At 42.1% G+C, this 11,964-nt stretch overlaps 1 pseudogene; it reads left to right on the forward strand.

Moving 5' to 3' along the window:
- The first annotated feature begins 9,362 nt into the window (after positions 1–9,362).
- Positions 9,363–11,384, forward strand: LOC113887068 (annotated as a pseudogene).
- The last annotated feature ends 580 nt before the right edge of the window (positions 11,385–11,964 follow it).

Below are 11,964 nucleotides of genomic sequence, written 5' to 3' on the forward strand. Positions count from 1 at the left end.
AATCAAAAAGTGTAAAAAAGGCCTAAACAAAAATTTCTCCAAAGAAGACATACAAATGGCTAACAAACACATGAAAAAATGCTCAATATCTCTCATTATTAGAGAAATGCATATGAAAACTACAATGCATATTACCTCACACTGGTCAGAATGGCCATCATCAAAAAGTCTACAAGCAATAAATGCTGGAAAGGGTGTGGAGAAAAAGGGACCTTCTTGTAAAACGAATTCTCTTGTTGGTGGGAATTTAAATTGATACAGCCACTATGGAAGATGGTATGGAGATTCCTTAAAAAACTAGGAATAAAACCACCATATGACTCAACAATCCCACTCCTAGGCATATACCCTGAGGAAACCAAATTGAAAAAGACACATGTACCCCAATGTTCATTGCAGCACTATTTACAATAGCTAGAACATGGAAGCAACCTAGATGTCCATCAACAGATGAATGGATGAAGAAGTTGTGGTATATACATGACTACTCAGCTATAAAAAGGAATGCATTTCAGTCAGTTCTCATTAGGTGGATGAACCTAGAGCCTATTATACAGAATGAAGTAAGTCAGAAAGAGAAAGATAAGTATCATATACTAACACATATATATGGAATCTAGAAAGATGGTAACAAAGAATTTATTTACAGGGCAGTAATGGAGAAACAGGCATAGAGAACGGCCTTATGGACATGGGGAGAGGGGAGGAGAGGATGAAATGTACGGAGAGAGTAACATGAAAACTTACATTACCATATATAAAATAGATAGACAACAGGAATTTGCTGTATGTCTCAGGAAACTCAAACAGGGGCTCTGTATCAACCTAGAGGGGTGGGATGGGGAGGGAGATGGGAGCAAGGTTTAAGAGGGAGGGGATATATGTATACCTATGGCTGATTCACTTTGAGGTCTAACAGAAAACAACAAAATTCTGTAAAGCAATTATCCTTCAATTAAAAAATAAAATTTTTTAAAAAAAAGAGCTAAACAGATAAAGCTTTCATCCAGTAAATGTAGACATGACCTAAATTACTGCAAAGAGAAAACTCCAGAAGATCAGAGCAAAGAAAATAAAAAAGTATCCCTCAAAAAAAAACTTGACTGTTGAAACTTGCTAACAGATATCTGAAAGTTCAGTGAGCCATCATTTGTTGGTTGGTGGAGGGTCAGGCATGTTTTCTGATGGTTGCTGACTGATTAGGTTGGTGGTTGTTGAAGGTTCGGGTGGGTGGCCATGGTAATTTCTTTAAATGAAACAAAAATAAAGTTTGCTGTATCAGTTAAGTCTTCTTTTTCAGAAACGATTTCTCCATAGCATGCAATGTTGTTTTATAGCATTTTACCCACTGTGGAATTTCTTTCAAAATTGGAGTCTGTCCTCTCAAAGCCTGCCATGTTTTATCAACTAAGTTTATGTAATAATCTAAATCCTTTATTGTCATTTCAACGATCTTCACAGCATCTCCATCAGGGGTAGATTCCTTTCAAAAAACTACTTTCTTCACTCCCATAAGAAACAGTTCCTTGGCAGTTAAAGTTTTATCATGAGATTGCAAAAATGCATTCACATATTCAGGCCCCTTTTCTATTTCTAGTTCTTTTGCTATTTCCTGAAACCATAAAACTCCCAGGTGAAAATATAAGAAAAAGTTCCTTGGCATTGGTCGTGGTGATGATTTTGGATATATTATAAAAGCGCAAGTAACAAAAGCAAAAATCAACAAATGGGACCACAAAACAAAACATCTTGCACAACAAAAGAAACAGTCAACAAAATAAAATGGCAACCTATGGAATTGGAGAAAATCTTTGTAAACTGTATATATAATATGGAATTAATTTTCAAAATATATAAGGAAATCATACAACTCAATATAGAAAAATCTGATTAAAAATGGGCAAATGACCTAAAGAGACATTTTTCCAAAGATTGTATACAAACAGTCAACGTGTATATGAAAAGGTGTTCAATATCGTTACAACTGCATGCTGCTGCTGCTGCTAAATCGCTTCAGGCATGTCTGACTCTGTGCGACCCCATAGACGGCAGCCCACCAGGCTCCCCCCTTCCCAGGGATTCTCCAGGCAAGAACACTGGAGTGGGTTGCCATTTCCTTCTCCAGTGTATGAAAGTTAAAAGTGAAAGTGAAGTCACTCAGTCGTGTCCGACTCTTAGTGATCCCATGGACTGCAGCCTACCAGGATCCTCTGTCCATGGGATTTTCCAGGCAAGAGTACTGGAGTGGGGTGCCACTGTCTTCTCCATACAACTGGATAAAGAAGAATAAAATACCTAGAAGTGGATTTAACAAATGAGGTGAAATACCTCTATAATGCAAACAGTAAGACACTGGTGAAAGAAAATGAAAAAGACACAAATAAATGGAAAGATATTCTATCTTATGGATTGAAAATATTAAATTTGTTAAAATGACCATAATACCAAAGCAACCTACAGATTCAAATCAACCTCTATCAAAATAACAATGACATTTTTCACTGAACCAAGTCAAATAATTCTAAAATTGGTAGAAAACAACAAAAGATCCTGAATAGACAAAATAATCTTGATGCTCACTAGAGTCATCAGAGACTCCTGAAATAGGAGCTGGGTCTGGGACAGTGGGCAAGACTTAAGGGGAGGTGGATGGAAGGGAGGAGATGGGGAGTTCACTCTGATTGGAAGGAAGAGTAGGGGCTCCCAGGTGAGCAGATAAGGCTCAGAGGTAACTGATGGGACATTCCAGGGAACTGAGGCTATCTGGGTGTAGGACTGATTGGAGAAGGACCACATTTGCCTCTATGGATACTACACAGCCCCTTTATACACTGAAAAGGCACAATGATGGTAAGGAGTAAAGTGCCCTCCACGTCTGTCACTAGTCCATGGGGCAGAGAAGGACCAGGTCCACTGACAGTAAGGAAGCTGTGCTGATTCTCAGTGCCCTGCACCTCCTTTAAAGTAGGAAGCAGACATAAAAGGGACCGATTCACAGCTAAGAGAACCCCTACGCCATCTGGAAAACATACACCCTCTTTAGTTTTTCTCTGATCCCAGGTCCCATGGACTTCATCTACCAGTGAGGTTCTACCTGCCTCCTGGAGTCACATTCCTAGCCAGAACACTGTTCACCTGTTACCTCTCCCCACACCCTGGTTTGTTCCATCTCTGTATCATCTCTGACATTACTCAGGTTTTTCTCCTTCTTTGCTGTCTCAACTCCTTTCATTATCTCAGTGAGGGGTACCACAACACAGCACTGCCGTGACAAGCTAACCCGAAATTTAATATTCAACTACACTATCATTTACATATTGCTTTTTTAAAATTTTATTTATTTATTTTTTAATTTAATTTTATTTTTAAACTTTACAATATTGTGTTAGTTTTGCCAAATATCGAAATGAATCCGCCACAGGTATACATGTGTTCCCCATCCTGAACCCTCCTCCTTCCTCCCTCCCCATACCATCCCTCTGGGTCGTCCCAGTGCACCAGCCCCAAGCATCCAGTATCGTGCATCGAACCTGGACTGGTGACTCGTTTCATACATGATATTACACATGCTTCAAATCTTCCCACCCTCTCCCTCTCCCACAGAGTCCATAAGAATGTTCTATACATCAGTGTCTCTTTTGCTGTCTCGTACACAGGGTTATTGTTACCATCTTTCTAAATTCCATATATATGTGTTAGTATACTGCATTGGTGTTTTTCTTTCTGGCTTACTTCACTCTGTATAATAGGCTCCAGTTTCATTCACCTCATTAGAACTGATTCAAATGTATTCTTTTTAATGGCTGAGTAATACTCCATTGTGTATATGTACCAAAGCTTTCTTATCCATTCATCTGCTGATGGACATCTAGGTTGCTTCCATGTCCTGGCTATTAGAAACAGTGCTGCGATGAACATTGGGGTACACGTGTCTCTTTCCCTTCTGGTTTCCTCAGTGTGTATGCCCAGCAGTGGGATTCTGGATCATAAGGTAGTTTTATTTCCAGTTTTTTAAGGGATCTCCACACTGTTCTCCATAGTGGCTGTATTAGTTTGCATTCCCACCAGCAGTGTAAGAGGGTTCCCTTTTCTCCACACCCTCTCCAGCATTTACTGCTTGTAGACTTTTGGATCGCAGCCATTCTGACTGGCGTGAAACGGTACCTCATAGTGGTTTTGATTTGCATTTCTCTGATAATGAGTGATGTTGAGCATCTTTTCATGTGTTTGTTAGCCATCTGTATGTCTTCTTTGGAGAAATGTCTATTTAGTTCTTTGGCCCATTTTTTGATTGGGTCATTTATTTTTCTGGAGTTGAGCTGGAGGAGTTGCTTGTATATTTTTGAGATTAGTTGTTTGTCAGTTGCTTCATTTGCTATTATTTTCTCCCATTCTGAAGGCTGCCTTTTCACCTTGCTAATAGTTTCCTTTGTTGTGCAGAAGCTTTTAAGTTTAATTAGGTCCCATTTGTTTATTTTTGCTTTTATTTCCAATATTCTGGGAGGTGGGTCAAAGAGGATCCTGCTTCTGCAGAGCTAAAATCTAACAGCCACAACCTCATCAAAGAAGACAGTGACTGCAAGGAATGTGTTTTCCTGTGTCCAGACTAACACCCAAGACTTTTGGTCACTTTACGGATGCCTCAATTTTGAATGTGATCTAATTTTGTATTACTAGTGTTGGGCATGCATACGTTTTCCTTTCTTGGGATTATTTTAGGTTGCCCAAAGAAGGAATATTTTAGGTTGCCCAAAGAAGGAATATTTTAGGTTGCCCAAAGAAGGAATATTTTAGGTTGCCCAAAGAAGGATTATTTTAGGTTGCCCAAAGAAGGTTTATTTTAGGTTGCCCAAATCTTTTATATAAGATTTTCTATACAAAAATTTTAAATTTTGCATAGATTTAAGATCTATGCAAAAAAGATCTTAATGACCTGGATAACAACAATAATGTAGTTCCTTACCTAGAGCCAGACACCTTGAAGTGTGAAGTCAAGTGGACCTTAGGTAGCATTATTACAAACAAACCAAGAGGAGGTGATGGAATTTCAGCTAAGCTATTTAATATCCTAAAAGATGCTGCTGCTAAAGTGATGCCCTCAATATTTCATCAAATTTGGAAAACTCAACAAAGGCTATAGGACTGGAAAAGTCAGTTTTCATTCCAATCCCAAATAAAGGCAATGCCAAAGATTATTCAGACTACCACACAATTGCACTCATTTCGCATGCTAGCAAGGTAATGCTCAAAATCCTTCAAGCTGGGCTTCAACAGTATGAGAACCAAGAACTTCCAGATGTACAAGCTGGATTGGCAAAGGAACCAGAGGTCAAATTGTGAACATCTGTTGGATCATAGAAAAAACAAGGGAATTCAAGAAAACATCTACTACTGCTTCATTGATTATGCTAAAGCCTTTGACTGGTTGGATCACAACACACTGTGGAAAATTTTTAAAGAGATAGAAATACCAGACCACCTTACTTGCCTCTTGGAAAACCTGTATCCAGGTCAGGAAGCAACAGTTAGAACCAGACATGGAACAACAGACTGGTTTCAAATTGGGAAAGGAGTACATAAAGGCTGTCTACTGTCACCCTGTTTATTTAACTTGTCTGCAGGGTACATCATGTGAAATGCTGGGCTGGATGGATCACAAACTGGAATTAGATTGCCAGGAGAAATATCAATAACCTCAGATATGTAGATGATAACACTCTAATGGCAGAAATCAAAGGAAAACTAAAGAACCTCTTGATGAAGTTGAAAGAGGAGAGTGAAAAAACAGGATTAAAACTCAACATTCAAAAAATGAAGTTAATGGCATCCAGTCCCATCACTTCACGACAAATAGATGGGGAACAAATGGAAACAGTGATAGATTTTATAATCTTGGGCTCCAACATTACTGCTGCTGGTGACTGCAGCCATGAAGTTAATAGACATTTACTCCTTTAAAGAAAAGCTATGACAAACCTAGACAGCGTATTAAAAAGCAGAGACATCACTTTGCTGTCAAAGGTCCATGTAGTTAATGCTATGGTTTTTCCAGTAGTCATGCAATGATGTGATGAACCATAAAGAAGGCTGAGCACCAAAGAATTGATTCTTTTTAATTGTGGTACTGTAGAAAACTCATGAGATTACCTTGGATGGAAAGGAGATAGAGCCTGTCAATCTTAATGGAAATCAACCCTGAATAGTTACTGGAAGGACTGATGCTGAAACTGAAGTTTGAATAGTTTGGCCACCTGATGTGAAGAGCTGACTCATTGGGAAAGACCCTGATGCTGTGAAAGATTGAAGGCAGGAGGAGAAGGGGGTAACAGAGGATGAGATGGTTGGATAGTATCACTGACTCAATGGACATGAGTTTGAGCAAACTATGGGGGATAGCAAAGGACAGGGATGCCTGGCTTGTGTAGTCCATGGGGTCACAAAGAGTTGGACATGAGCAATGACTGAACAACAACAACAACAACAAGGAAAGTACTTCAAAGATGATTTCATTTGCCTCTGTTGACTGTTTCTGGGGACTTTGTCTGAATGATCCTGGGACTAAACTTTTCCCCTGACACCTATACTCTGAACATTTTCCACTCTGGATGCTGTGGGGCTGGGTGATCTCATGGAAACTCCCAACCTTTCCCTTCTCTGTGGTATTCACTGCTTAGCTAACTAGGTGGTTAAACCCACGAGCTTGCCTTCATTTCAAGACAGTTTATTTGGAAAGGACAGAGCGATGCATATTGTGAAACTACTTTCAACTCAAGATCTTAGTTAAAATCCTGGGAAATGGAGATGCTTCCTAACTGTTGAATGTAACATTTGTTTAGAGACAGATGCCCTTCTCATACCCATGTGATTTCCCTGAAGCTGCTCAATTGGGATGTTCATATGGTACATAAATGACTCTTGGGTCTACAACTATTACCCATGTCCTGTGTGAGCATGTGTACCTCATCTTTGTCCCTTGGTGTCCCCCTTCCTTGGGGCACCTCCTACATACTTGATCCTCCTGGAAATTGCTGGCAGGGCTTATGCTGGGCTGAATGTACCCCACATGCAGCAGGAGGCAGCATGTGGTCATCCTGGGGTCTGGGGGCCTGAGGGGATGTGTGAGCAAATTGTGGCACCAGGTTTTCAGGGGGTTACTGGGGGGTATGAAGGTGAGACTCAAACTGGGGGGCTGGTGACAACTTTCTTGGCAAAACCACCTGGGCTGGGGGAGCCTATCCTTGCCTGCTGAAGGCACTGCAGACCCACACAGCTCTCCCACTAGGCAGCAAGCCCCTTAGGCCCACTTGCTGGCCTCAGTCTAGTGGTTCACCCCATCTGGATCCAGTTGGGATATTTCACACCCTTACACACTGGATCTTTGACCTCATGGAAGCGTCCAGAAATCGGGGGACGCACTGAAATGTACTTTCAATGTCTGAGTGCAAAAGACAAACCCCAGAACTTCTGCACCCCACGTCTCTGAAAGGCTCCCAAGGCTGCCCTCCAAGACCCGTTCTCTGCAGTGGACCCTGGCCCACCTCCCACAGGCAGCAGGTGGCCAGGCTTGTGACAGGAACCTGAGAATGGAAACAGCAGGTGACTCCTGTGCTGGAAGCTCCAGGATCTCCTAACTAAGGATTTATTATGGAAATTCCCAGCAGCATCCTCAACGTGGGCTTCCTCCTGCCACGGAGACAGATGTCAGCTTTCAGCTCCCCAGGCAGCCTTATCGGGGCTAGGGCAGGCTGTAGGGGTCTCTGCCCTGGGAGGGGGTGCCCATGGGAAGGGTGAACTTTGTTCCCAAAGAGGTGCCTCCTGAGGCCTGACTTGCCCCCAGTCAAGACCTTGCAGGACGGGAGTATATTTGGGACCCTCCAGGCCCCAATGATGACCCACTCAAGGCTTAGCCAGATGCAGGAAGAGAGGATCTGGGGGTGCATGGGGTGGTGCCCATGACCTGCACTGACTGTGGGAATGGGGTTTATGTGGCTGGAAGTGCTTCCATCCCCTGTAGGTGTTGCTGCTGCTGCTGCTAAGTTGCTTCAGTCGTGTCCAACTCTGTGCAACCCCATAGACGGCAGCCCACCAGGCTCCCCCATCCCTGGAATTGGGCGTGTTTATTTCTGGGGGTGGATCGGAACCCAGGGGCCATCTGAGGAACAGCTGGGCACTGACTAAGGGTTCCTGAGAGGTGGCTAGTCCAGGACCCAGGGACAGTGGATAGAGTGGGCCCAGGAGGAAGGCTCCTGTGAGTGTTGGCTGAGTGAGGAGCCCAGCAGGTGATGGGGTGGGGAGGGAACATCCTTCAGAAGGTGAGAGCCCCTAGCATGGTGGGGCACGCAGACCCTGAAGTGTGCTAGCTGCCCTATTTTCAAGGCCCTGAGACAATGGTTCCAGAACTCTAGGGCCTTGGGTTGAATTGAGGCTTCAGCAGTTTTCTGCGAGAACTCTGCCTTGCTATTTATCTTCTTGAACTTTAAAGTTAAAGAGTCTTAGAAACTGCTATTTAATCATTCATTTAAAACAAACAAACAAGCAAAAAACCTCATTAGCTGTTACCACCCCCTAAAAAAATAAAGAAAAAGGAGAGAGAAGGTTGTTATGTTCCTAGCCCTTGCAGGACTGCTAGAGCACTGCCTCCAAGATTAGGCTTTTTAGCTGACCTAAGAGAGGAGATTGTATTTCCCTGGTGGCTCAGATGGTAAAGAATCTGCCTGCCAATGCAAGAGACCCAGGTTCGATCCCTGGGTGGGTAAGAGCCACTGGAGGAGGAAATGGCAACCCACTCCAGTATTCTTGCCTGGAAGATCCCATGGACAGAGGAGCCTTGGTGGGCTACAGTCCACAGGGTTGCAAAGAGTGGTACATGACTGAGTGAGTAACACACAAGAGAGGTGAGGGCGGACTCTGAGCACTGAGAAGTGTGCAGGAATGACTCCACAGCAAAGGTCAAACAGAAGTCCTTCTGCTGAGGAAACTGGAGTCCTGAAGGAAGCAGCTTTCTTCATGGAGGAGTGGCCCAGAGGCTTTGAGACTTGGTGGCCTTGGGCTTGGCTGCCCCAAGCTAAGGGAGAACCCTCAGCTGGTAAGAGGGAGGAAGGGAGCTTGGCACTTTCCTTCTGCCCTGTTCAGACGCCGTTGCCCAGCATCTGCCCTACTGCAATGGTTGTTAATGCCTGGGAGCTGCCAAGGTTTATTTGTTTCCTTTCTGGATACTTGTCTTAAACATGGGCAAATACACGGCCTTCCACGGTCATACTGTTTACCTGGCCCTCAGAACACCTTTTTATGTCAAGTGGTTTGATGCGCCCAATTCCTGAATTGTTGTATTGCTGTTGAATACACCTTATTAGCATATTAAAATGGCTGTACGCAAAGACACCATCCCTTCTTTGTTGGAATGCCAGTGCCAGATCTGTGTGGAAATCCTCATTGAGCCCATGACACTACCTTGTAACCACACGCTCTGTAAAGCATGTTTCAAGTCAACTGCTGAAAAGACAAATTTGTGCTGTCCCAGCTGTCACTGCCAGATTGCTTTCTGGACTTGGTACCATACTCAAAGAAATTCTCTTGTCAATATGGAACTGTGGGAGATAATTCAAAAACACTATCCAGAGGAATGCAAACTTAGAGTCTCTGGGCAACAGTCAGAGGAAATCATTAATGACTGTCAGCCAGTTCACCTGTTAAGTCAACCTGGGGAATTAAGAGGAGAATATGAAAAGGAGAGAAGCAAGATGGAGGCAGAGTGAGGAGCCAATCAGGAAGAAGAAAACAAAGCCAGTGAAGAATACATACAGAGATTACTGGCAGAGGAGGAAGAAGAGGAAAAGAAACAGGCAGAAAAAAGCCACAGAGAGATGGAGGAACAACTGAAAAGTAATAAAACCCTGGCAAGAAGGCTAAGCCTTAATATTAGCAATATCTGTGAGGAGTGTCTCGGCTTCCCCCTTGGATTCCAAAAAATCTAATCCTGTCACAACCAAGTCACAAAGGAAAAGGAAGAGCAAACAAAAAAACACTGGTGATATTCAGAAGTATTTGTCACCAAATTCTCAACTTGGGTTAGCATCACAGTTTGTAGTTGTAGAAGAAGACAGGAAAACCTCCATGTCCAAGGAGACTGACAGCAGTGATATGAAGAACCCTACATGGCAAGATACAGAAATTGAGGAAGGTATGCCTGCATTTTCTCCTCAGATATGCTTTGAAGTTCAAAAGCAAGGTGCAGAATCTTCAGTGGAGTCACCTAAACCTAAGTTATGTGCCAGAGGTGGAGAATGGTGTCTTGAAGGAAATCAAAACAAAACATTCATGAAAAAGTTATGTGTCACAAGTCATAAGGAACCTAAAGCCGGAGTTCCCTCTTCTGGAGAAGCTGCAATTAAGCCTTATGGTAAAACTGAGAGTGGATGTACAATATCAGATATAACACATACACTTGAAAATAACAGTTGTGACAGAAAATGAGGAGTCTCACCTACTGAACAATAAAGATATCTCAAAAACAAACAAACAAAAAAACAGGAATCTTTGTCTGAAGCAGTCAGCAATCCATGCTGTTTTACAAAAAGAAGAAAAATGTTCCCCAAATCTTCCTCAGGCTGAGTAAACAAGTCCACTTTACCCCAAGACTGATAGATTTGGAACCTCTTTGAGAGACATAAACAAGAAGAATGGGACAGGTTATTTTCTGCTTCATTACAGCTTCAGAAAGAGGTGGATTAAGAAAAAATGAGGCTAACCTGGCCAAAGGATCCCCAGATGAATATCAGTTATGGGCTATGTCTTCACCTCCAGACAAAGTACTAAATGGACAGAGGAAGAACGCCAAAGATAGAAGCTTTAAAAGACAAACTGATCTAGGGCATCCACCAAAAACCTCAGTTCAGTTCAGTTGCTCAGTCATGTCCAACTCTTTGTGACCCCATGGACTGCAGCACACCAGGCTTCTCTGTCCACCACCAACTTCTGGAGCTTACTCAAACTCGTGTCCATTGAGTCAGTGATGCCATCCAACCATCTCATCCTCTGTCATCCCCTTCTCCTTCCGCCTTCAATATTTCCCAGCATCAGGGTCTTTTCAAATGAATCAGTTCTTCTCATTAGATGGCCAAAGTATTGGAGTTTCAGCTTCAGCATTAGTTCTTCCAATGAATATTCAGGACTGATTTCCTTTAGGACTGACTGGTTGGATCTCCTTGCCTGAAAAAATGAAAATTGACAACCTTCTAAGATCCAGTTGAAATGTTAAGATCTAGTTAATGGAAGAAAGATACCAAGTACTACTACAGAGAATTGTTCCCAACACTGCTCATTCCCTACAGCCTAGTAAGTCACAGAAGACTATTTTTCAGATGTTTCAGAAATGCACACAGTAATGCTTGGGTAAGAAGAGTGTTTTACATTCTAGTAAAGCAGGATTGTGTAACTCTCTATCATAGATTCTTTATAAATTTTTCATTCTGCTATGTGGGCACATTCTTTGTCCCTAATTAAAGGACTGTGTGCTTACAGGGGAGGAATATACAAATGTGTTTTTGCCAAACTCAGTTGTAAGCAAGAGTCCCACTCTTTTCCTTTTTTAATAACTGTGACATACTAAGTTTTAGTTGACAGTTGTTATGGATATAAAAATGCCTTGGCCAACTGTCAAGAAAACTTCATTTCCATGTATGTCCCCCAAATGCATATTTTATTGCCTTTGAGCACCTTTTTATCTTGACTAGTAATCAAAGTAACATTATAATATACCAAGTAGCTACATAATCCAGGCAGAGTTTAAAATATGTTTTCTTGTAACTTTCCCATTATATTTGCAGAACACTTGAAAATCACCTTTGACAACTCTAATTTCCATCTCTACTTTCAGTATTACAGCAATTTCTATGACTTCAATGGCTTGAGTTCAACATGAAGTCAGAAAAATCAGACTTTCCTAGAAAAGTAGGACTTAGTACA

Source organism: Bos indicus x Bos taurus, chromosome X, assembly GCF_003369695.1.
Source record: "Bos indicus x Bos taurus breed Angus x Brahman F1 hybrid chromosome X, Bos_hybrid_MaternalHap_v2.0, whole genome shotgun sequence".
Classification (NCBI taxonomy): Eukaryota; Metazoa; Chordata; class Mammalia; order Artiodactyla; family Bovidae; genus Bos; species Bos indicus x Bos taurus.